Consider the following 19,851-nt stretch of genomic DNA (forward strand, 5'->3'; position numbering starts at 1 on the left):
CACCTTTAAAATCAACATTTCAGATCATATAAAGAAGAATAAAATACACGGAATTAACAGAAAACCAAACTATATTCCTGCAGCCAAACATCTTCTTCTTTTTTCTCTTTTCTTTTGTCTGCTTCCCCTTGATGGGACATGATGTGGAAGATAAAAACTGTGGCTGCTGCAAACGAAGATGACGGTGACGAGGGTTCAGCTGTAGAGCTGCAGGAGGGTGAAGGTGAAGGTGCAGCAGGGATGGAAGGATGTTGGGGGTAGGGAGGGAGGAAGGGAGGAGGGCAGATGTGATACCTGGATTGGTGGTGGAAAACTGGCAGGAAGCGAGTGACACTGTCAAAGCAGCTGAACTGAGAGGGAGAGAGAGAGAGAGAAAGAGAGAGACGGCCTGAGGGGGAATATAATCCCAGTTGATATGGTGCACATATATATATATATATATGTATATAGTGTGTGTGTGTGTGTGTGTGAGTGAGTGTGTGTGTGTCAGTGCAAGTTCTCCTGTGTACAATATATTCTAAAATATTTTAAAACTTTAAAAATGTGTAATCATTTTATTGTCAATAATTTGTTAATAATAATAATTTTACTTTTAATTTGCTCATTGCGTAAAAAAAGAAAAAAAAAAAAAAGAAAAATCCGGCTGTGACGGCCGAGAGGCTCAGCCACCATTTTAACAGTCGTCCGCTCTGCTCTCTCCTCGGCAGTCAAGTGAGGCAGCAGAGAGTCGCTGGGAAGCTCCAGCGATGAAACACTATTCCAGTAGTGTAAAACGGTTGCTTCGCCGGCTCTGCGCGCATCCAGCTGTGTGGGCAATTAATGCTTAAGCTGCGACAAAAACCCTGCAGGGTTGTGCAACAGTTGTGTGGTTTGTGTGGCGCACATTGTGCGGCGTCGTGTGGTTGTGGTTGCAGTTTGTTGTTGCTGAGAAATTGGAAATTTAAAGGTCCCGTCATGTGTGAAACTCACCTTCTCAATCAATGTGTTTGACGGAAGTGAAAAGAAATTGCTCTTTGCATCGCAAATTTCTCCTGGAGATCAACAAAGTCAATCTATCTATCTGTCTGTCTGTCTGTCTGTCTGTCTGTCTGTCTGTCTGTCTGTCAGATCTATGATTACTTCTTGATTCGCTCTTTCGGAAGTGTGGGCTAAAATGTGCATTTCTGGAAATTGCCACTTTGTGATGTCACAAAGGGTGCTGAGACCTAGACGATGACATCACCTCCAGCCAGGTGCCGGCTCCGCCCCCTTGACCACTTCATGCTCTCTTCCAGGCATGTGGGTCAGATTTAGCAGGAGGCTGAAACTGAGCATTAGGGAGACATTTCAAACGAGTCGCTTCCACAAGTCTGTCCTCGTTTCCTCTTCTTTAACAATTGACTTAATGTGCTCTAAATGCAGTTGTCAAGCACTTTTTGTAAAGTGTTACAAAAGTTGCGCAGTTTAAACTATTTTTTTTTTCCAACTTAAATCTCCAAAGGTCTGGAACTTTATGAGTGAAGTCGGCTACTGGCACCAGTTTTTCTGGTGCCGCGCTTGGAGTCGTCTTCAGACGTCCCACACTCACAATTAACGTTGTGCTTTTGTTATCACGCTGCGCAGACCTTTGATATTCCCACTCTGCCGCTGTCTGTCTGCTGTCTGTTGTCTGGACCCCGCCCACTTGATGCTGGCTGGCTCTCGCAGGGCCGCGCCCTCATTGGCTGCCCCGCTGCCCCTCACAAGGCAATTAAAACAAGTTGGGGTTTTCAGTTTCTTTTTCTTCATGTGGAGTCACAAAGTCAGTGTTGCTGCTGCTGCTGCTGCTGCTGCTGCTGCGGCTGCTGTTGCTGCTGTGGTCGGCCGGCTGCTTCCTAGAAGGGCCTTTGCTACTAATTGCTTCAGCTCAGCGCTCGGCTCCAGTCCCCAGCCGGCCCCCCTGACTCCCCCCTGTTAACATCCTGGTCTTTTCTATTTCGCTCCACTTCATTTTAATCTTCTTTCAGTCTCTCCTCCTCCTCCTCCTCCTCCTCCTCCTCCTCCTCCCCCTCCTCCACCAGCCTGCCGTCTTCACTCTCCATCTTTTCCCATCCTCTCAACTTCTCTTCCTCTGCCTCCTCCACTCTCTCTCTTCCTCTCTCCCTCTCTCCCTCTCTCCCTCCTCTTGTGCTACTATTGGGAATTGAGTGCCGGCCTTGTTTGCAGTCTTCCCCGCTGCTCCTCCGTCTCTTGACTTCAGCGTTCACTCCTGGCACAGATCAAAGGGCTCCACCCACCCCCTCCTCCTCCCCCGCACCAGCCTCACCCGCCGCCTCACCTGCCCCGCTCCTCTTTCCCAGGCCTCGACTGCACCAGAGATTTGCGCCCCCCCCCCCCACCTCCTCCCCACCCTCCCTCTTTTGAAGTCAACTTCCTCCAAAACAAAAAGGGGGAAAAGTGACGTCTGGGTTTCTCTCTTTGTCTTTTAATGACGAGTGGCTTCAAACTTCAGACCTCCTCCTCCTCCTCCTCCTCTTCCTGCTCTTCTTCCTCCTTCTCTTCCTCCTCCTCCCCCTTCTCCCCCAACTCTTCCTCCTCCTCCTCTCCCGTCTTCCTCCTCCTCTAGCGACTCCTCCATCTCCTCCTCCACCATTTCCTCCACCTCCTCTATCTTCTCCTCCTCCTCCTCCACCTCCCACTCCTCCTCCTGCTGCAGGATCGATACCAGGAAGTAGGTGAGGCATCAGGAGCTCCTGATGTGCCCCCCCCACCCCCTCCAGTGCTTAGTGTCTCACGTGCCATTTGCCGATCTAATGAGCCTTATCCAATCGCTGCGTCGTATCGCGGGGCCGCTACAGTAATGGATAAACTGCGGCGCTCCACCGTGATCTTTGACAGACTCGTGGATTTCATTTTGTCTCACATTAGCGAGATGGTAACAGCATCTTGGCCCACGCGCTCTAATTGCCTGACGCTCCGAGGGGTTGTTGTTGTCAATTTACTACAAATGGAGTGTGTCTGCGTGTGTGTGTGTGTGTGTGTGTGTGTGTGTGTGTGTGTGTGTGTGTGTGTAAACCTGTGCAGGCTGCTGCTCGTTCTCCGATTTAATCTCTCGGAATGAGTCGTGCTCACGCTGGGAATTGAATTTAAAGCATGAATTATGGAGAGCAGAGTTTTCTTTCTTTCTTTCTTTCGTTCTTTCTTTCTTTCTTTCTTTTTTTTGCTGCTGTCACTGCGACACATTAGCCCGGGATGCTGCGCGTCATCGAGCGGCCCCCGAAGATGCATATGCAGATTTTTTTGGAGTCGAAGGGGGGAAAAAAAACACGATGCTCAGAACCGTTCAGCTGATCAACACATCATCTCGTCCTATAAATCATCCGTCCATCCATCGTCTTCCGCTGCTGCTCCTGCCAGCCCACAGTGCGCCGAGGTCGTTGGAGCTTATCGCAGCTGTCTGGTGGGGGCGGGGCTACAGCCTGGACGAGTCCTATAAATCATTTTTTATTATAAATCATATCTTAAGTTGCAAAAACTCTTGTCTCTCTTCAGATAGTTTGAAATGTTCAGCAAGTTGCTGTCAAAACTCCTTTGTCAATATATATGATTTGTGTTTACATTATAACAGAAATAGTTTTGCAGTTTCTGTTGCGTTCAGCAGCTGGATTGGAAATCCTCACCATTGAAAAGCTCCCGTCTGAAGATTTTCAGCTCGTCTTTGTATCAAGACCGAGTAGCGAGAAGCAATTTTTTTTCTGTGAAAGAAATAAAAGATGAAGGGGAAGGTGTGACTTATGAGCTTAGTCCTCTTCATAAATACTGCCAGAGAAATTACCAGTGAAATCATCAGTGCTGCAGTCATGTTTATCAGCACCTGGTGGCCTTTTTGCTTTCAAGGAAGAACAGAGATTTCTGTAGACGGCTCCGCTCTGCCAAAAAATAAATAAATAAATAAAAGGATGATTCCTCTTTACAGCCGAATGGTGTTGGCAAGAGTTCAGTCGAACACTGATTGCTTCTCGCAACGGGCCAGCGATGCTTGTCAAGAGTCATCTCTTGTACAAATATTAGACTCTGAACTGTTACCAACTTGCTCCACCAACAGGAAAAAAAATCTGATTGCTCTGCTCTTTTTTTTTTTCTCTCTCCAAGTTTCTTTTCAAACATGACATCCCTCCCAAACATTTCCCGTTGGCCCGTCCTCTGATTCTCTGATGAAAAATTAGAAGAAACGTTTAATTTGGCACATCGGCTCAGTGTTTTTACTTATTTTATTAACTCGAGTTATTTGTGAAGTCAGTGGTGTTATCTTTTGCCCTGGGGAAGCTCCTCTGGTGTTTGCGACATTCACACAAAAAGAATAAGACTCACTATCTTAAAGACAAGATCTGGATCATCGCTCTCTTACACACAGATTAAATGTGGAATCAAAAAGTTCAGGGTGATAAAAGCAAAGCCAAAATGTCAGGGCCACCTCAGTTTGTTAAATATTTCCGCGATTTATGGAAAACAACAAATCAGTGCATCACGAACAAACTTCAGTCTCATAGATGTTCTGCAAAACCAGTTCAGATATCAAGAAAAAAATCTGTTGTTCATGTAATCATAAATTATGAGCAAAATCTCCCCCAAACCTTTTTTGTTACACAAAAACGGTAAACGGTAAATAATCCCAAAACCGCAACAGCAAGTCAGCGGTTTTTCTCCGTAATCATCAATCGAACCATCAGCTGTTGGGAGCGCCGGTGTCTGCTGCTGTGCCGTCAGCGACGTCACCTCCTCCTCATCCTAACAACCCCCCCTCCTGGCACACACGCAGCCAAAAGCGTCTTCTGGTATTCTGTGTGAGTGACGGCTCGAACCGTTGCTATTTCCCCGGTGACGTGTCCTTCAGAGAGACGCTCGATGCTCAGCCTCGGCCCAATTCCTTTAGAAATGTAATTTCAGCCCTTTGATTATGAGAAAGGCTTATTTGGCTTTTGAAAACGCATTTGTAGACAACTCACACACACACACACACACACACACACACACACGTGCACACACGTGCACACACAGGCACAAATTTAAGCACCGTCAATTAAAGTTATTTCAACTCTTTAAAAGTGTCTCCACCAGTCCTCTCTAAAATCTGAAATCTGAAATTGTTCACACTTTTCAGAGTGTTAAGTGCTTTACACTTTGCCAGAGTGGCAATAGCATCTTAATAGCTGGGGCCAACAGACCTTACTTAACACTGCTAACTCTCACAATGTGTATTTAGATGCTAAATACAGTGAAAACTCACTTGGCAGTGCTGGCAAAACATACAACTGAATTCATCCATCAAATTCCAGCTCACCAGCTCGTTCTAGGTCAGGCTTAGCGCAGACACAAGACTGCCCAACCAAGTCCAACCAAAATGTTCTAAAGCTGGGGTCAAAGTTCACCTACTTTGGAGCCTGGCCATTGGTGAGCTTGGTGGCGCTGAGAGACTTTCCTGGGTCTTTAGACGTCAACCATTCACCTCATCTCAGATCCTCATGCCATCACCAGACTACATCTGCAGTGGTCCAGGTTAGCAGTTTGCTTTATTCTGGGCCAAGCTCTACTCCCTGTTATGGTTCCTCCTTAAAGTTTTCCAGACCTTCCTTGATGGAAGCTGAGAACATTAACCTTAACTCCTCCCAGTCTTGGCCAGCCACGCCCACAAGATCTCCCACTTTGGTTCATAGGCCTCACTTCCCCTCTGGTGCCCACTAACAGATTCTGAGGTTGCCAGTCTGACCAGGGACCAATGACCCTCTGAACGTCTGACCTCCACGGACACAATGGAAGCTTTAATCCGCCCGTTCTGACTTAATGTCCCCAACACCTACCAGAATGCACGGCGTGTCCCTCCAGAGGAGTTGGTGGATCCTTTTGACTCTCCTATTATTCCCCCTCCGACTTCTTCTTCCTTATGGGAAGCTTCTCCGGCACCTCGATGTCCCTTGAGTTGCGCATCGTCTACCTTCTCCTGTGATCCTACCAGGGTCTATTTGCACCAAATCAGGGCTTCCCTCTGAGCCTGCTCCACCACAGTGAGGAGGCCTTTCATGGAGGGAAGTAGCTGGGGTTTCATTTCCACAGCTGTAACTCAATATGAATTTCATTTTCAAATCATGTCACACTTTGACATTCAGGTTTGCCAACACAGTTATTAGGCGATTGCTTTGGAATTGGCAACTAGAGGAAATACTGGTTACTTATAACTATCTTCACCGGGGAAAAAAAAAATCTAATATAATTGGATTTACTCACACCAAAAAGCTCATAACGTTAAACCACTGGGTTGTGTTGTGTTGTCAAACTAAACCTGCTAGCCGGAGCTTTGACTGGAAGCGAGAAGCGAGCTACTTTCGTCGCAGCGCCGACGCTCCTCTGCAGCCTAAAGAGGCGTCTTCAGCCAGAGGCGAGTGACTCGCGAGTCCAAAGAGCCAAGCCAATTAATAAACATGAGAGGACAGCGTTGGCCGGATTGCTTTTAGAGTCGAGTATACGTGGGGATGAAAGTTGAGGGCGTGAAGATATCAGAGAGTCTCTGTGATATTTGCAAAAAAAAAAGGAGAGGAAAGAAAAAAAAGTGGGACAGAGTGCCTGGCGCTCCTGGAACGACTTGATGAGTGGTGGAAGGTCGGCGCAGCAGGAGGCTGCAAAACAGGTCTGACTTGGACTAGTTTCAGTGAGCATGAGGCACATCGGCGCGCCGAGTCACCGGCTGTGGCGAGGCGGGTGGGCCGGGCACACTTCACACTGAAGCTGTGGCGGAGGGAGTGAAGGAGGGAGAGCGAAGGAGAGAGAGGGAAGGAGAGAGAGTGAAGGAGTGCTCATATCTTCACATCAAAGGTAAAGAGGCTGGCCTGCAGCAGCGTTCCCGGCTCGGCAAAACTTTGAGCACAACAAATAATGAACTACATTCACGCACCCTGTGGACGTCGTGATGAAGAAAATATCTCCTGTCATGATAAAAGTTCAGAGGGTTTGGTGAGATACTGAAAAAATTGCCAAAAAAGATTTTCTGGTGTCGGCGGATCTGTTTTTCTGCCCCTTTTTCCTCGTTGTGTCTTTCATTTGTTGACAAGGAGAAACCAAAAACGTTCAGCGTATCAGCTTAAAAAAAACTTGCTGGTCGATCTGCAGCGTCCCAAACAGGGCCGATGCAGCTCCGTCTCCGGCCACTTGTAGCATAAGGGACCCCCACTGAGAGCTACAGGTGTGTTGTGTTTAAAGTTGACGGGCCTCGCGGTTCACCTTACCTACTGTTAGGAGCCGTGAGTGCTTAATGTTTATTTGTGAGCGCACTTCTTTGACACCTGGGTAGGGGGCGTGTGTGTGTGTCACTGTGGGGTGTAGCCACGACCTGTGTGCCTTGAATGTGTTGATGTGGTGGGGTGAGCGTCGGAGGCAACATTTTCTGTTGACCGCTTTGCCTGAATTAAGATTGCTTTGTGTTTCCTGTTTGTTTGTTTATTGGAGCTCGTAGTGATAAGAATAAAGAGGATACAAATAACCTCGAAGCAAGATTGGATTTATTTCTGCACGGGCGTCAACAATCTACTCCTTCGTTTAGCCCACGCGGCTATTTTGTTTTTGATTGCCAGTTAGTCGCAATACCTACTCTCTGCTTCACTGTGGCTACAAAACAACAAAATGTAATTTTGTAAAATAAAATAAAGTAAAAAATTGTGTGAAACTGTAAAGAAGTTCACTTATCTCAAGTGCGGAAACACTTGTGTCCTTGAGTTCCTCGTACCTCATTCCTAGCGGGCCAACAAAATTAGCATCTCATTAGCACTCTTGAAAAATTCTATCGACACAGACACCCCCTCCCCCACTCCTCCCTGCTTCTCTTTCTGGGTGGGTTTTAATTACTTAAAGTGTATAAGGCATTAGAATGGCAGGCCCCCAGCGGCCCCCCCTGGTAGCGGTGGCTGGTGACCTTGAGAGGAGAAGTTTGCAATGACTTGTCTCCGATAGCGCAAGAGTGGACGTTATTGGCCGTGGCTGAGGCCCAGACGGTGACGACGATGATGATAATGATGATGATGATGTTGATGATGATGATGATGCAGAACCTGGCCAAGCCAGAATGCATCTCCGCCCAGCAGCCAATCATCAACATCACATCTCACTGCACTCGTCAGCCATTGGCTGAGGACAGAGTGCCTGGTAACTCTGGTAAAGGTAAACGTTTCTGGTAAAGGTAAAGGTTCTGAAATTTCAGAACCTGTAAAAATGTTTTTAATAGATTTTTTTTTTTGCCATTGATGAAGCAATATTAATTTTGCAAAAATTAGAAAGTTCTGACAAAATAATCTAGTTTGAAAACCACAACAGGTCTTACATGAGCATCTGTGTGAAGTTTTAACAGTTATATGTACCCTGGGTACATGTAAAGTTATTCTCCATAGTCTGTTCTTTTCACATCATATAACATCCACTTTGTCGCATTGCTTCCATTGTTGTATATTAATGAACATTTTTTATCCAATCATATTTCAGCTTGCTTGTGTTGTCAGGTTCCATGAAATCTGCCTTAGGCCAGAACCGACATAGCAGGCAAACGGACCTCAGTTAGTTGCCACAGCCAATCAGATCTCGAGTCTGCGATTCCAAGTCCAGCTGGCTGGCCTTATGCTGAATTTCACACGTACACTTCCTGTGATTGAATAAGCACTGAGAACCTTACAGACTGAACTCAACGTGGAGATCTGGTGGCCACCACGCCGAATCCGCGACGACTGAAGTAGAATATGAAGATTTAGTTGCCGAGTCATTTACAATTTAAAATGTAAATACAGCTGCGCATTGGTGCAGCAGCCAAACTGGTTCAATTGTTTAATAACTTAATAATTCAATAGTTTGTTTTGTTATTGGTCTCGTTGGTCCCTCATACGAATCTGTGACAATGGGCAGTTTGTTGGACAAGTTTGGACCGGAGTTTATTCTCACAGAGAACTGCTGGTGGACTTATTTGAGGAATCTGTTAAAATCCCCTTTTGTTTGTAAGTTTTGACAGACTTAGTCTTAATTATCATTTAAATGCTCCGTAAACTACGTTTTGCTTGACGAGGTCCCCTATATGAAGGTGATGTAATGTCTAAGTACAGAATTGAACATTTTGAACACAAAAATACCGAGCATGTTTTTCCAATATAAGTAGCAAAAAGTACAGACATTTGTGAATAAATGTAGGGAGTAAAAGCCAAAAGTCATCAGAAAAAGAAATACTGAAGTACGACAACAAAGTATTTGTACTTCGTTCCTTCCCACCTCTGCCCATCACTTGCCCCGTGGGGAGTCGTTCTGGCTTTCTGGAGAAGTTTTCTCTTCCCAGGCTAATCCAATAACAGCGAGGCCTGCTGGGATACGTGCTCGCTGTGATGTCTGAGGTTGTTTGCTCACCGCTGCGGGCTAATCCAATCACCTAATGACGGGGAGTGCCGGGCGCGGCTGTCCTGTCCAATGGACTGTTTGGAGCATTGTTTACCAGACACTGCGGCAGGTCCGGGGGGAGGAGAGGGGGAGGTGGTGTTGGGCGGGGGCGGGGGGATACCACTGTCTTCCTACCTCTTTCTTCTTCTCCTTCTTTTTCTTCTTCTTCACTCAACTTATAATTTGATTTGAACTTAATTGGTGTATTTTATCATTAAGCTTCACTTGTGCGCCAGCTTGTAATGAGATTTTCTGGACTTTTTTCTTTCGGAGCTGCTCTCTGCTGCGTTGCAGATTCATGTTTAATAATGCGGCGCAGACATCTGTCTGTCTATTTATCTGTCTGTCTGTTGTCTGGCTGGCTGTCTTTCTGTTTGTGTGCCGAGGCGTCTCCGCGGTGCTCGGGAGTCACAAAAGGAAGTACACTGTTTTCTCTTTCAGTGAGCAGTGGCGGGCTCAGGGAACATTTTAGTGGTCTGGAGGAAGAATACTTTTCGAGACGCACGCGAGCACCAAAAAAATCCAGGTGGAGCAAAAATCCCGCTCTGATTATTTCCCCTCATTATTCTGTCTGCTGTCTGCCGAGATCTCGTCTTCCATGGTACACCACGTTCCCACCGGCGAGAACACGTTGCGTTGAGGTTTGCCTGCTGAATTAAGGAGTCGTCATCTGCATACAGGACCTGATGCAGCTCCGCTTGGCTGCTTTCATTCCTTCGACCTTTGACCTTGCTGGTTTTTATTTGATGCTTTGCTGTGTGCGTTTGTTGTGTTGCATTCAACATGTTTTAAATTCAGAGTTCAGAAATATGTGTGAATTTATTTCGACTTAGTGACTATGAATCCAAAGATCCTCACTGCAAACACAAGAGCGTTGGTGCAACCAGAGTGGAACTGAAATGGCAGAATGTGTTTTCTTATGGGGCAGCAGTGACCTCGTCCTCTTCATGTGCCACAGCCCTGTCTTCATCCAATCGCCTGCTCCTGATGGTCCTCATGTAATGTGTAAAGTGAAAGACTCAAATAAAAAAGCTTCATAACTTTATGTAGTTACTCATTATAAACTGAAATTAAATTAGACAGCAAAACCCTAAAGGTCAGATGATTATATTAATACTTCAAGTGTAAAGGCTAAAAAATATGTTCATGCCTCGAGGCATATGGTATATTTGCACTCCAGTCCAGTACGGGGTGCTGGTGGGAGCTGTGGAGTTTGTGAAGCTAAGGTGTATCACCAAACAGACGCATCAGCTGTTCTAAAAAAAAATGTCCATTATACATATATTACTATAGAGATATTTTCTTGACAAGTAACATTATCATTCGTGCAGCCTCATAATTGAAGTGAAAGTGTCTCGTCTCTCGCCCCCCCTTTGGCTCCTCTCCTTTCATTAAACATCCACGATCCCTTCAACAAGAAAAGTAATCACCGTATTAGATGACATGTTTTTTTTTTGTGTTTATAATTATTGTAACAGCAGTTGGAACAAAGCCTTTTCTAAAGTTTGGTGGTTATGTACAACAACTGATGTGAACCTTAGCGGCTGATCTTTTGCAACGAGACTAGCAGGGAGTGTTATAAAGTTTTTCATCTGCTTTTTGAGTACATTTTCTAAGACGTGTTTTTCCACCAGTTTGATCTGGTGAGAGGTGAGACGTCTCTAGTCTAGACGTGTTCTGAAGAACAGCGCAGGGAACAGTGACCTTTCCAAACTGGATTACTTGTCTCTAGGGCCCTGTTTGTACTTGGTTATTTCATGCGTTTTTCGTATTCCGAACGGCAAAAAACACACGAAGTAACCAAGTGCAAACAGTCCAAATCCGTTTTGTCATCCGGTAGTCGCATCGCATAAAATCGCATTCGTCACGGACGTGCGAACAGAATGCGAGCTCAGTCCACATTAAGGACCGCCTACTCCACTCACCTCTCCCGTGTACGTACTTGGTCGGCGCCCCACCTCCCGGCGTCGTTGTTATAAAGTTACAAACAAGAAGCGAAAACAAATCATTTTTGTTGGACTCTTTTATTAGGATGCTAATAAATTTCATTCCGCATGAGCGTATTTTGTCAGTGGAGCAGCGGTCGCAGTTTCCCACATATGAGATTAAATGTGCGACGTTGCATCCGAAAATTTGCCAGCCACCGTTGATTCGAAAATAAATGTCATCACCACTCTGTCCCACCAGTCGTTACTCCTCGTTCGGATCCATACGAGCTGCAGTAGAATTAAAACGAGTGACTTGATATAGTCCGCAAACAGGAAGTTCATTCTTATTCGCTGTCAGGTAAAACTCGCTGTGGTTTTGCGCTTTACTGCCCCTAGTGGTTAAAAACAGAAATGACGCATGTTGCATTTGCATAGGTTCGGCAGGGGGGGGGGGTGTTCTCGTGCTCCAATCCCCCAAAACAGTTACAAGTGACCAAGTGCAAACAGGGCCTTCATGTCACCTCCGATCTGACCAGCCTCAGGAAAGCAAAGTCAAGGCTGTGTGTGATAATCAGTGCGGCCTCGGACTCTCGCTCTGTCGCTGCAGCCCGACATGAAATCATTGTTTTCTTGGAAATCCTTCCTCTGCTTTCTACACCTTTGTCTTCCGCTCTTACTCGTTCCCCCCCCCCTACTTTCCTGCCGCCGTCGTCTGTCCCCAAAAACTCTCCATATCACCTCCTCAAGGCTTTGTTACCCGGGTGCCAGCCGCTCCCGGAGCCTCGGCGGGGAGCCTCGGAACGACGTTCCACTTCCTGTTTGAAGGGGCTTACGTTGTCTCGCGCCACTTTTACGGCACTTTCACCTTTTCAAAGGAGCCTTTTTGATTTGAGCAACAACCCAAAAAGTGTGACGGCTGCCTCTCTGCTGATAGTGTGTCAGCCAGTCCGGCACCCCGTGGGGTTGGGATGGGTGTGGTGTCGGGGAGTTAGAGGGGTGGGGGGGGGGGATTTGCATATTTTCAGTTTCAGCTTCAGCTCGGCCAGAATTATCAGGCTGCAAAAGAAACTTCAAACCCTTCAACGTCTCATGCTTTGTAGATGTGGATCTTTTTGTTTGTTTGTGTTTGTTTTTGTGCGTGCGCGCGCGTGGTTATTTTTTCCGAACGGCGGCTGATTTCTCCGAGGAGACGAAATCATTTATGAACAAGCTGATTGTGAGAGGACCTGTGGAGATCAGAGAGCTTCTCCGATGTGAGCTTGGCTGGGAAAGTTAAAGGGGGCGATGAAAAGGAACAAAATGTGAACGCACTCCTTGTTGTAGAAATAAAAAATTGGATTTTTTTTTTTTTCTGAGCTCTTGTAGATGAAGGAACCTTTTGTGGATTGAAATTAAAGTTTTTTTCCCCCTTCTTTTCTTGTAACAGCACTACTTCTTTACTTGAAGGCTGCATTTTTGGCTTTTTTTTTGTTCCTTTCCAAACTCTCACAATCGGATTTGACAGAGTCGTCAGTCGTGAGTTGATTCCAATTCCACAGACAGATCAGACGTTGGATTAAAACTCGGGTGTCGACTCAGCAGAGCCGCAGCAGCGACTGCATGGGGAGCCTGTGTGTGTGTGTATATATGTGTGTGTGTGTGTGTGTGTGTGTGTGTGTGCGTGTGTCGCATTTTTTCCACACTTGCGTTGTGTGTCTGTGTGTCGAAAAAAAGAAAAAAATGGAAAAAACACCCCAAAAAAAGTGTCACAAGTGGTTTCGAGGGACGAGCACGGCTCCGGGAAGAGAGTCGGGAGCCGCAGTTCTTCTTCTTCTTCTTCTTTTTTTTTTTTTAATGATGAGCCCTGTTGCAGGCGTCTCGAGCCGTATTTCATCACGGCGGAAAAAAACAAACAGCGCCGAGCGAAGATCAAAGTGTCATTTGAAATGCTGTCATCAAACAGCAGCGTTGAAGGGACTGACAGCCTCCTCCCGGCTCCAGCAGGGAGGGAGAGAAAGAGAGAGGAGGAGGAGGAGAGAGAGAGAGGGAGAGAGAGAGGGAGAGAGAGAGAGAGAGAGAGAGAGAGAGAGAGACTGCATGGCTTTGTCTTCCTGCCTGTGTCTGACGAGGAGGAGGAGGAGAAGACGAGAGGAAGAGGAGGAGGAACAATGCAGGGGAGGAAAACAGAAGGAGAGGCGGTGGAGAGCGTTAAGAGCAACGTATCGACCTAAACGCATCACGCAACGAGTTAACGAGCTGGTTGGAAAGATTCTAGGTGGATCCTCCACATGGTGTCACAGTTTGTTTTTTTTTGGTCTAATGGATTTGACAAATCTGCCCCCAGTTCTATTCAATCAAAGCTGCTTCTTCTTCTTCTCCTTCGTCTCCTTTGGTCTTCATCATCTTCTTCGTCGTCTTCTCCTTTGTCTTTGTCCTCTTCTTTGCCTCCTGTCTTTGTCTTTTGCGTCTTCTTCTTCTTCCAGTTGGAATTAGTTTTTCTTTAAGTTGATGAAAGATCTTGAGAGCTTCTCAGAAATCAGGTGCCCCAGAAACATTTTGTGTGCTGTATTAAACAATGAGTTATTTTTTTTTCAGAAACAGTGAAGGATTGAATCTTTCTTTTGGGCTTTTGTTTGATTGTCTATTATTTTATTCTTATTTTTTTTTTTTTACCTATGAATTATTTACTTATTTACTTATTTGTTTTTCTAAAAATGTATTTTGTTCTGAAAATGTGCATAATTTCCATTTAGTTTAGCAAATAAACTCTTGTTCTTCTCCTCCTCCTCCTGCGATGCTGAATCAAGGTGCTGGAGTAGATCTCACCCTCAGTGAGGCCGACTGGCCGGAGATGTTGGCGCTCTAACGTTTGTTGCTTCCAATTGCTGCTCTGTTTATTTTTATCCCTAAACGAAACCACAACCTTTCGCTGCTGCTGCTGCTGCTGCTGCTGTCTGACAGAAATCTTGCAACTCGCTCCTTCTGAAGCTGTGTGAGTCGGGGCTCGGCGGGGGGAACCCCGGCCCGACCCGCTGCTGTTAGCCCGTCACTCTCTTCTCTTTGTGCGCGACGTGTGACAGGTCGTGTCGAGGGACACAGGAAAAAAAAATGTTTTTGAATGTTTATGAAAATCATCCTCCGCTCTGCCAGAGTGCATCTATAATTTGCTGGAAGCAGAGGTGGGAAGTTACCAAGTACAAATACTTTGTTACCGTTCTTGAGTAGATTTTTCAGGTATCCATACTTTACTTGAGTACTTCTTTTTTTTGACTCCCTACATTTGTACACAAATATCTGTACTTTCTAGTCCTTGGAAAAAAAAATGCTACTTTTGTGTTTAAAAGTGTTTCAAATATACAAAATTCTGTGCAAAGTAATTCAGTTATTATGATTACTGTATGTAGAAAATATCATTGGTCATGGTTATCAAAAGTGCAAACACCCAATAATGGCTCACTGGTCACTAAAATGATCATAGTTTTATTGTGTTACATTTGAAGAAGAAGAAAGAAACGATGGTATTGACATTAAAGCTGTTTAAACTTATTCAGATGCTCATGTAAGACCAGATTATTCTGTCACAACTTTTTCAAACTTTTGCCAAATTAATATTGCTTCATTAAAACCATGAATGTACTTTTACTGAAGTACATTTCAGAACCTGTACTTTCTCACTTTTACTAGAGTGAAGGACTAGAACAGCAGTAGACCAACTGGTTGACTGGTGGGGCCACGGTGGGTTGTAAAATTCGACAGGCTGGGGGCGCTGGAGCAGGAGCAGATGGATGGAGTGCTTTAGTGAGCCAACTCATAGGACAATAAAGTATATAGTTGCGTATGTCGAAAGTGTGATTTATGAACAAAAGCAAAGTTTCAACAAAATGTCTTTGAAGCCCTACGGTATTTAGCTCTTTATTGAAATGACTCTTAGAACACTGGAAAACATTGAGGAAATACAGCAGTTCTACTTTCTTCCTATAATTTCTTCGAATTTAGCGGGCTGGATTAAAAAGCTTAACCAGCCGCATATGTCCCCCAGACCGTAGTTTGCTCATGCCTGGACTAAAACCAGTACTTTTACTTTTATCAGAGTATTTTTAGAGTATCTGTTCTCTTACCTCAGTCGAGAATGTGAACGCTTTTGTCACCTCTGGCACCCGGGCCCGACCCAGCAGTGGGCGATGGCCTCTTTCATTCCGCTGCTTCCTATTGGCCGCCTCCTCGGCTTCACCCCGCGACCTCACCCACTTGCCCTCTTCCGACTCCAGTCGTGCACTTATGGCTCGGAAAGAAAAACATGCATTTTTAATTTTTGGGACCATGAAATATTGACGCACTTATGCAACGTTTTGCTCACCCATGCAGATGTGAGTGTCCTGACAGGGCAGAACGGGCGGGGCCAGGGTGGAGGAAGAGGTGGGGGGGTCCAGAGTTAGGTTGAGAGGGGCTGATGTCACTCTGTCCCCTTCCGTCACCTCATGGTTTATTTACCACAGCATGAATATGTGAAAACATTTAAGCAAACTTAACTTGTGTGAAAGGGGGTCACGGCCGTCAAAGTGGGAAACAACCACATCATTAAAAATGAAGCCGGCGCCTGCAGTTACACCACTTACTCACCGCTGACGGGCCTGAACCTCACACATCAGGGTCAAGTGTTGATGTTCCAGCTCGGGGCGGTGAGACGGCAGCACGCTAGCAGGCTAGCACGCTAGCAAACACACGCTGACACGTCAACATGTGGCAGCTTTAAAGTTTGGGTGCCCTTTTCGCTCACAGTGATTCAGCCAGAGAGGAAATTACACACACGACACATCAAACAAGTGTTCAATGAAAACCGTCCAGATTTTACACATTGAGAAAAATACACATCCATGTCCGTCATTCCCCATGATTCACCAATGCTTATGAGAATTCAGATGAGCTTGTGTTTATAATGAGACGATTCAATCAAAAACCTATGCTAAAGATACATTTTTGGTGTTTGTTACAAAAATAAACACAATTGAATAGCAAATGTAATCACATACACAAACTTTTGTCCATCCAGGTTAAAAAAATAGATAAAAACAAAAGCGACAACATTTAAAGAGGCCTATACACATATATGGCTTTTAGTTCAATAACATTACCAAAGATGAATAAATAAATTCAAGCACTGAAAATAAGCATTTACATTTACATGAAGAACAGGTCTAATCGAATCAACCTCTATCGGTTGTTTAAGAACAAATTTAACATCACATAAACTCCTTTTTGTCCATCCAGTTTGAAAAAGAAAGTAAAGGCCCAACATTTAAAGTGACTTATTCTTGTTAAACAGAAGAAGAAAGTACAACATGTATGGTTGTCGTTTTAATCAATAACAGAAAACACGTAACATAGTTCCATGCCATCAAATCTGACACGTTGGCCCTTTAAATGTTCCACCTCCAGACCGGCGGCGCCCCTGGTGACCTCACAGCTCAGAGCGGCAGCTCCAGCCCCTCCTCAGTGCAGCGCTCGACTGCAGGAATTATTGATAAGGGGGCATAAAACCTCGTGTTGGAGCCCAGCTGGAGCGTGTGAAGAGGTCAGCGTGGCGCCCGAGGGGGCGGAGCCTTAACGAGGGAGAGAGAGAGAGAGAGAGAGTAGGGGGAGAGTGACAGAGAGAGAGAGAGAGAGAGAGAGAGAGAGAGAGAGAGAGAGAGCTGGTACACGCTCTTCTGCCCTGCTGGCGTGACTGATGTGAGGAGAAATGTTTGGGTGGTGAGGAGTCTGCTGAGAGTCTCGGCGGAGCCTCATCACGGTGCCTCACCTCTCAGACCCCCACCTCCCTCCTCCTCCCTCGCCCATCACCCCCCCCCCAGCCCGGCCGGCCGGATGAGAGGCTAAGTGGTGTGAAGCAGCGAGCTCTTCTGACAAGCTCCATTACTCCTCCTCAGAAAATACCCCCCCGCCCCCCACCGCTCCACCTGTCAGTACAGAGAGAGGTGATGGGGTGCTTGCCGGGCCGGGGCGATCAAAGGAGCTGGAGAGGGAGGGAGACTCTTCCATCGCAGTTCATCCTTGCAGTGTTGCCGCTGCCGCTGCTGCTGTTTGTCTGTTTTGCTAGAATTTTCTTTAGAACTTTTTGTGGTGGCGAGAGAGGCAGCGGGACCCTCGGCCAGGGTGGGAGGGTGAGGCCGGGTGAGGGAGAGTGAGGGAGGGTCGGGGGAGTAAGGAAGCGAGAAGCGACACGGCTGACTTGGACCTTGTTAGTATCGATCCTCTCAGATTGAACGGCCCCTTTCATTTATAATTGATCTCTGTCTGATGGGCACAGAGGGAGAAAGGGAGGCGGGAGGAGGGGAGGGGTCGAGGGTGGGGGGGGGGGGGGGTGAGTGGCTTGTTTGTGTGGTGTGTTCTGGCGGTCTGAGAAGTTTTTTTTCTCTTTCTCACTCTCTCTTTCACTCTTGACAACACTGATAATAACGAGCCACAGGAGAGTTTGTGTGTGTGTGTGTGTGTGTGTGTGTGTGTGTAGTGACAGCTTCTGATGGCTGCGGCAGTGGTCCTTGATTTATTTTTTCTGCTTTACTGCTTGGTCCACTTCAGGGAACATCATGCCTGGACAAGGCCAGCGGGTGGGACGAGGCATGCAGGGACGGATCTGAGGATGGATGGATGGATGGATGGGGCAAGGAGGGACTGAGGGAGGGATGGATAATGAAGGCAGGGAAGGATGGATGTGTGGATGGATGGTGGGGACGAGGAGGGACTGAGGTTAGGGAAGATTGAAGGGAAGGATGGATGGATGGAGGAATGGAGGGATGAAGGTAGGGATGGATGATGAAGGCAGGGAAGGATGGATGAGTGGATGGATGGATGAATGGGGCAAGGAGGGACTGAGGAAGGGATGGATAAAGAGATGGATGGATGGAGGAATGATGGATGAAGGTAGGGATGGATGATGAAGGGAGGGAAGGATAGATGAAGGGATGTATGGAGGGATGGAAGGATGAAGGGAGGGATAGATAAATGGATGAGGGATGGAGGGATGGATGTATGGATGGAGGGAGGGATGAAGGGGGGTGGAGGGAGGGATGATGGAGGGATGGATGGATGGAGGTGAGTGTCTCCCTATTAATATTTGAACAGCCCTCCACGTTGCGGCTGTTTATTTAAGCGAGCAGCCCGGGGCTCCCTGCAGACTGAACCTCAGAGGAGCTGACAGCGCCCCCTGTCACTCACCCCCCTCACCCCCCACCCCCCACCCCCCTCCACCAGCTGTGCTCCACCTCATAGCAGTGCTGCACATCTACACCTGCTTTGTCTTCTCCTCCCTCCATCCCTCCGTCCCTCCCCTCCACCTCATCCATCACCGTCCCAGCTCTGCTCTGCGCTGCCTCCTACCTGTCAAACTTGTCTCTGCACCGACTGTCGCCATTTCTCATCCTCCCTGATTCGCCCGACGATCCGCTCGCTTTCTCTCCTGCCTCTTTGATCTGCTCGTCAGTCGTCACCTCGGGAGTCGCCCGGTCGGGTGTTACGGCCTCCCTGATGGTACCAATCTCCGCCCCACCTCCTCCTCCACCCCCCACTCCCCCACCCCCTCTGACCCCCCCACCCCCCCGGAGCCCCGCGGCCTCATTTCCCCGATGTGCGAATCGCCGCTCGGAAGTCAGGCAGAGTTCAAGAGTTCATGCAGCTTTAATCACCGAGAGCTTTTCACCACTTTGCTGCAGATGTCGGCCCGGTTGACCCGGTTGGCGGAGATACACTGGTTCTTACAAGGTTGGAAAACACGAGTAGGTGTTGAACAAGGGGGAAATAGAGTTTGGAAAGAGAGAAACTTAACTTTGGTTAACTTTAGTTTAGTTAAAAACCTTCAGTTTGTCTGACAGAATCCCCTGAGAGGAGCCGAGCCAGAGGCTTTAAGAGACAAACAAGAATCCAAGAAGAAAAACACACAGAAAACTGCTCACTGTGCAAAGTGATGAACTGATGCACAACTTGAGATGGGATGCCAAGAAATCTACGTCGGGAAAACTGGCCTGACTCCAGATGTCAATCTGAAGCAAAATTGCCACTTTGTTTTAGTTTTAATTTTTTTTTAGAAAAACAAATTTCAATTTTCAATCAATCAATCAACTTTTACTTGTACAGCGCTAATTCACAACCAAAGGCGCTTTGTACAATCAGAGGAAAATCAACTTTCCAACGCTTCACTTCTCCTCTGCCTTTTCTGAGTTGGAGGGTCGACCTGGTTCAGTGTTGCTGTGTTACAGTGCAGCAGCTCCAGCAGAGCAGAACAAATCAGAAAAACTGGGCAAGCAGAGATCCGAGTCTGAAGAGTCTGAAGGTCAAATGTTCCTCTTTGTCTGCGTGTGTGTCATCTCGCTGCTTTTCTTTTTTTTTCTCAACCGCTCTCTGACTTCCTCCGTTCTTCCCGCCTTCTTCCCCTCCGTCCTTCCTTGGCAAGGCCGGATTTGTCGCAGGTGTTAGCGGGAAGCTCTCGAGGCCAACCCTCCTCCCGTCCGTCCTTCTTTGAACCCTCGTTACCTTCCAG

At 46.7% G+C, this 19,851-nt stretch overlaps 1 protein-coding gene across 1 annotated transcript in view; it reads left to right on the plus strand.

Moving 5' to 3' along the window:
- gpc3 (glypican 3) overlaps window positions 1-19,851 on the plus strand; it is a 119,670-nt gene that overhangs the window by 13,511 nt on the left and 86,308 nt on the right. The gene's annotated exons all lie outside the window — the stretch shown is intronic.

This window comes from Nelusetta ayraudi, unplaced genomic scaffold (assembly GCF_046127955.1).
Source record: "Nelusetta ayraudi isolate G7.1 ecotype Tasmania unplaced genomic scaffold, CSIRO-AGI_Nayr_v1 ptg000075l, whole genome shotgun sequence".
NCBI classification, from domain to species: domain Eukaryota; kingdom Metazoa; phylum Chordata; class Actinopteri; order Tetraodontiformes; family Monacanthidae; genus Nelusetta; species Nelusetta ayraudi.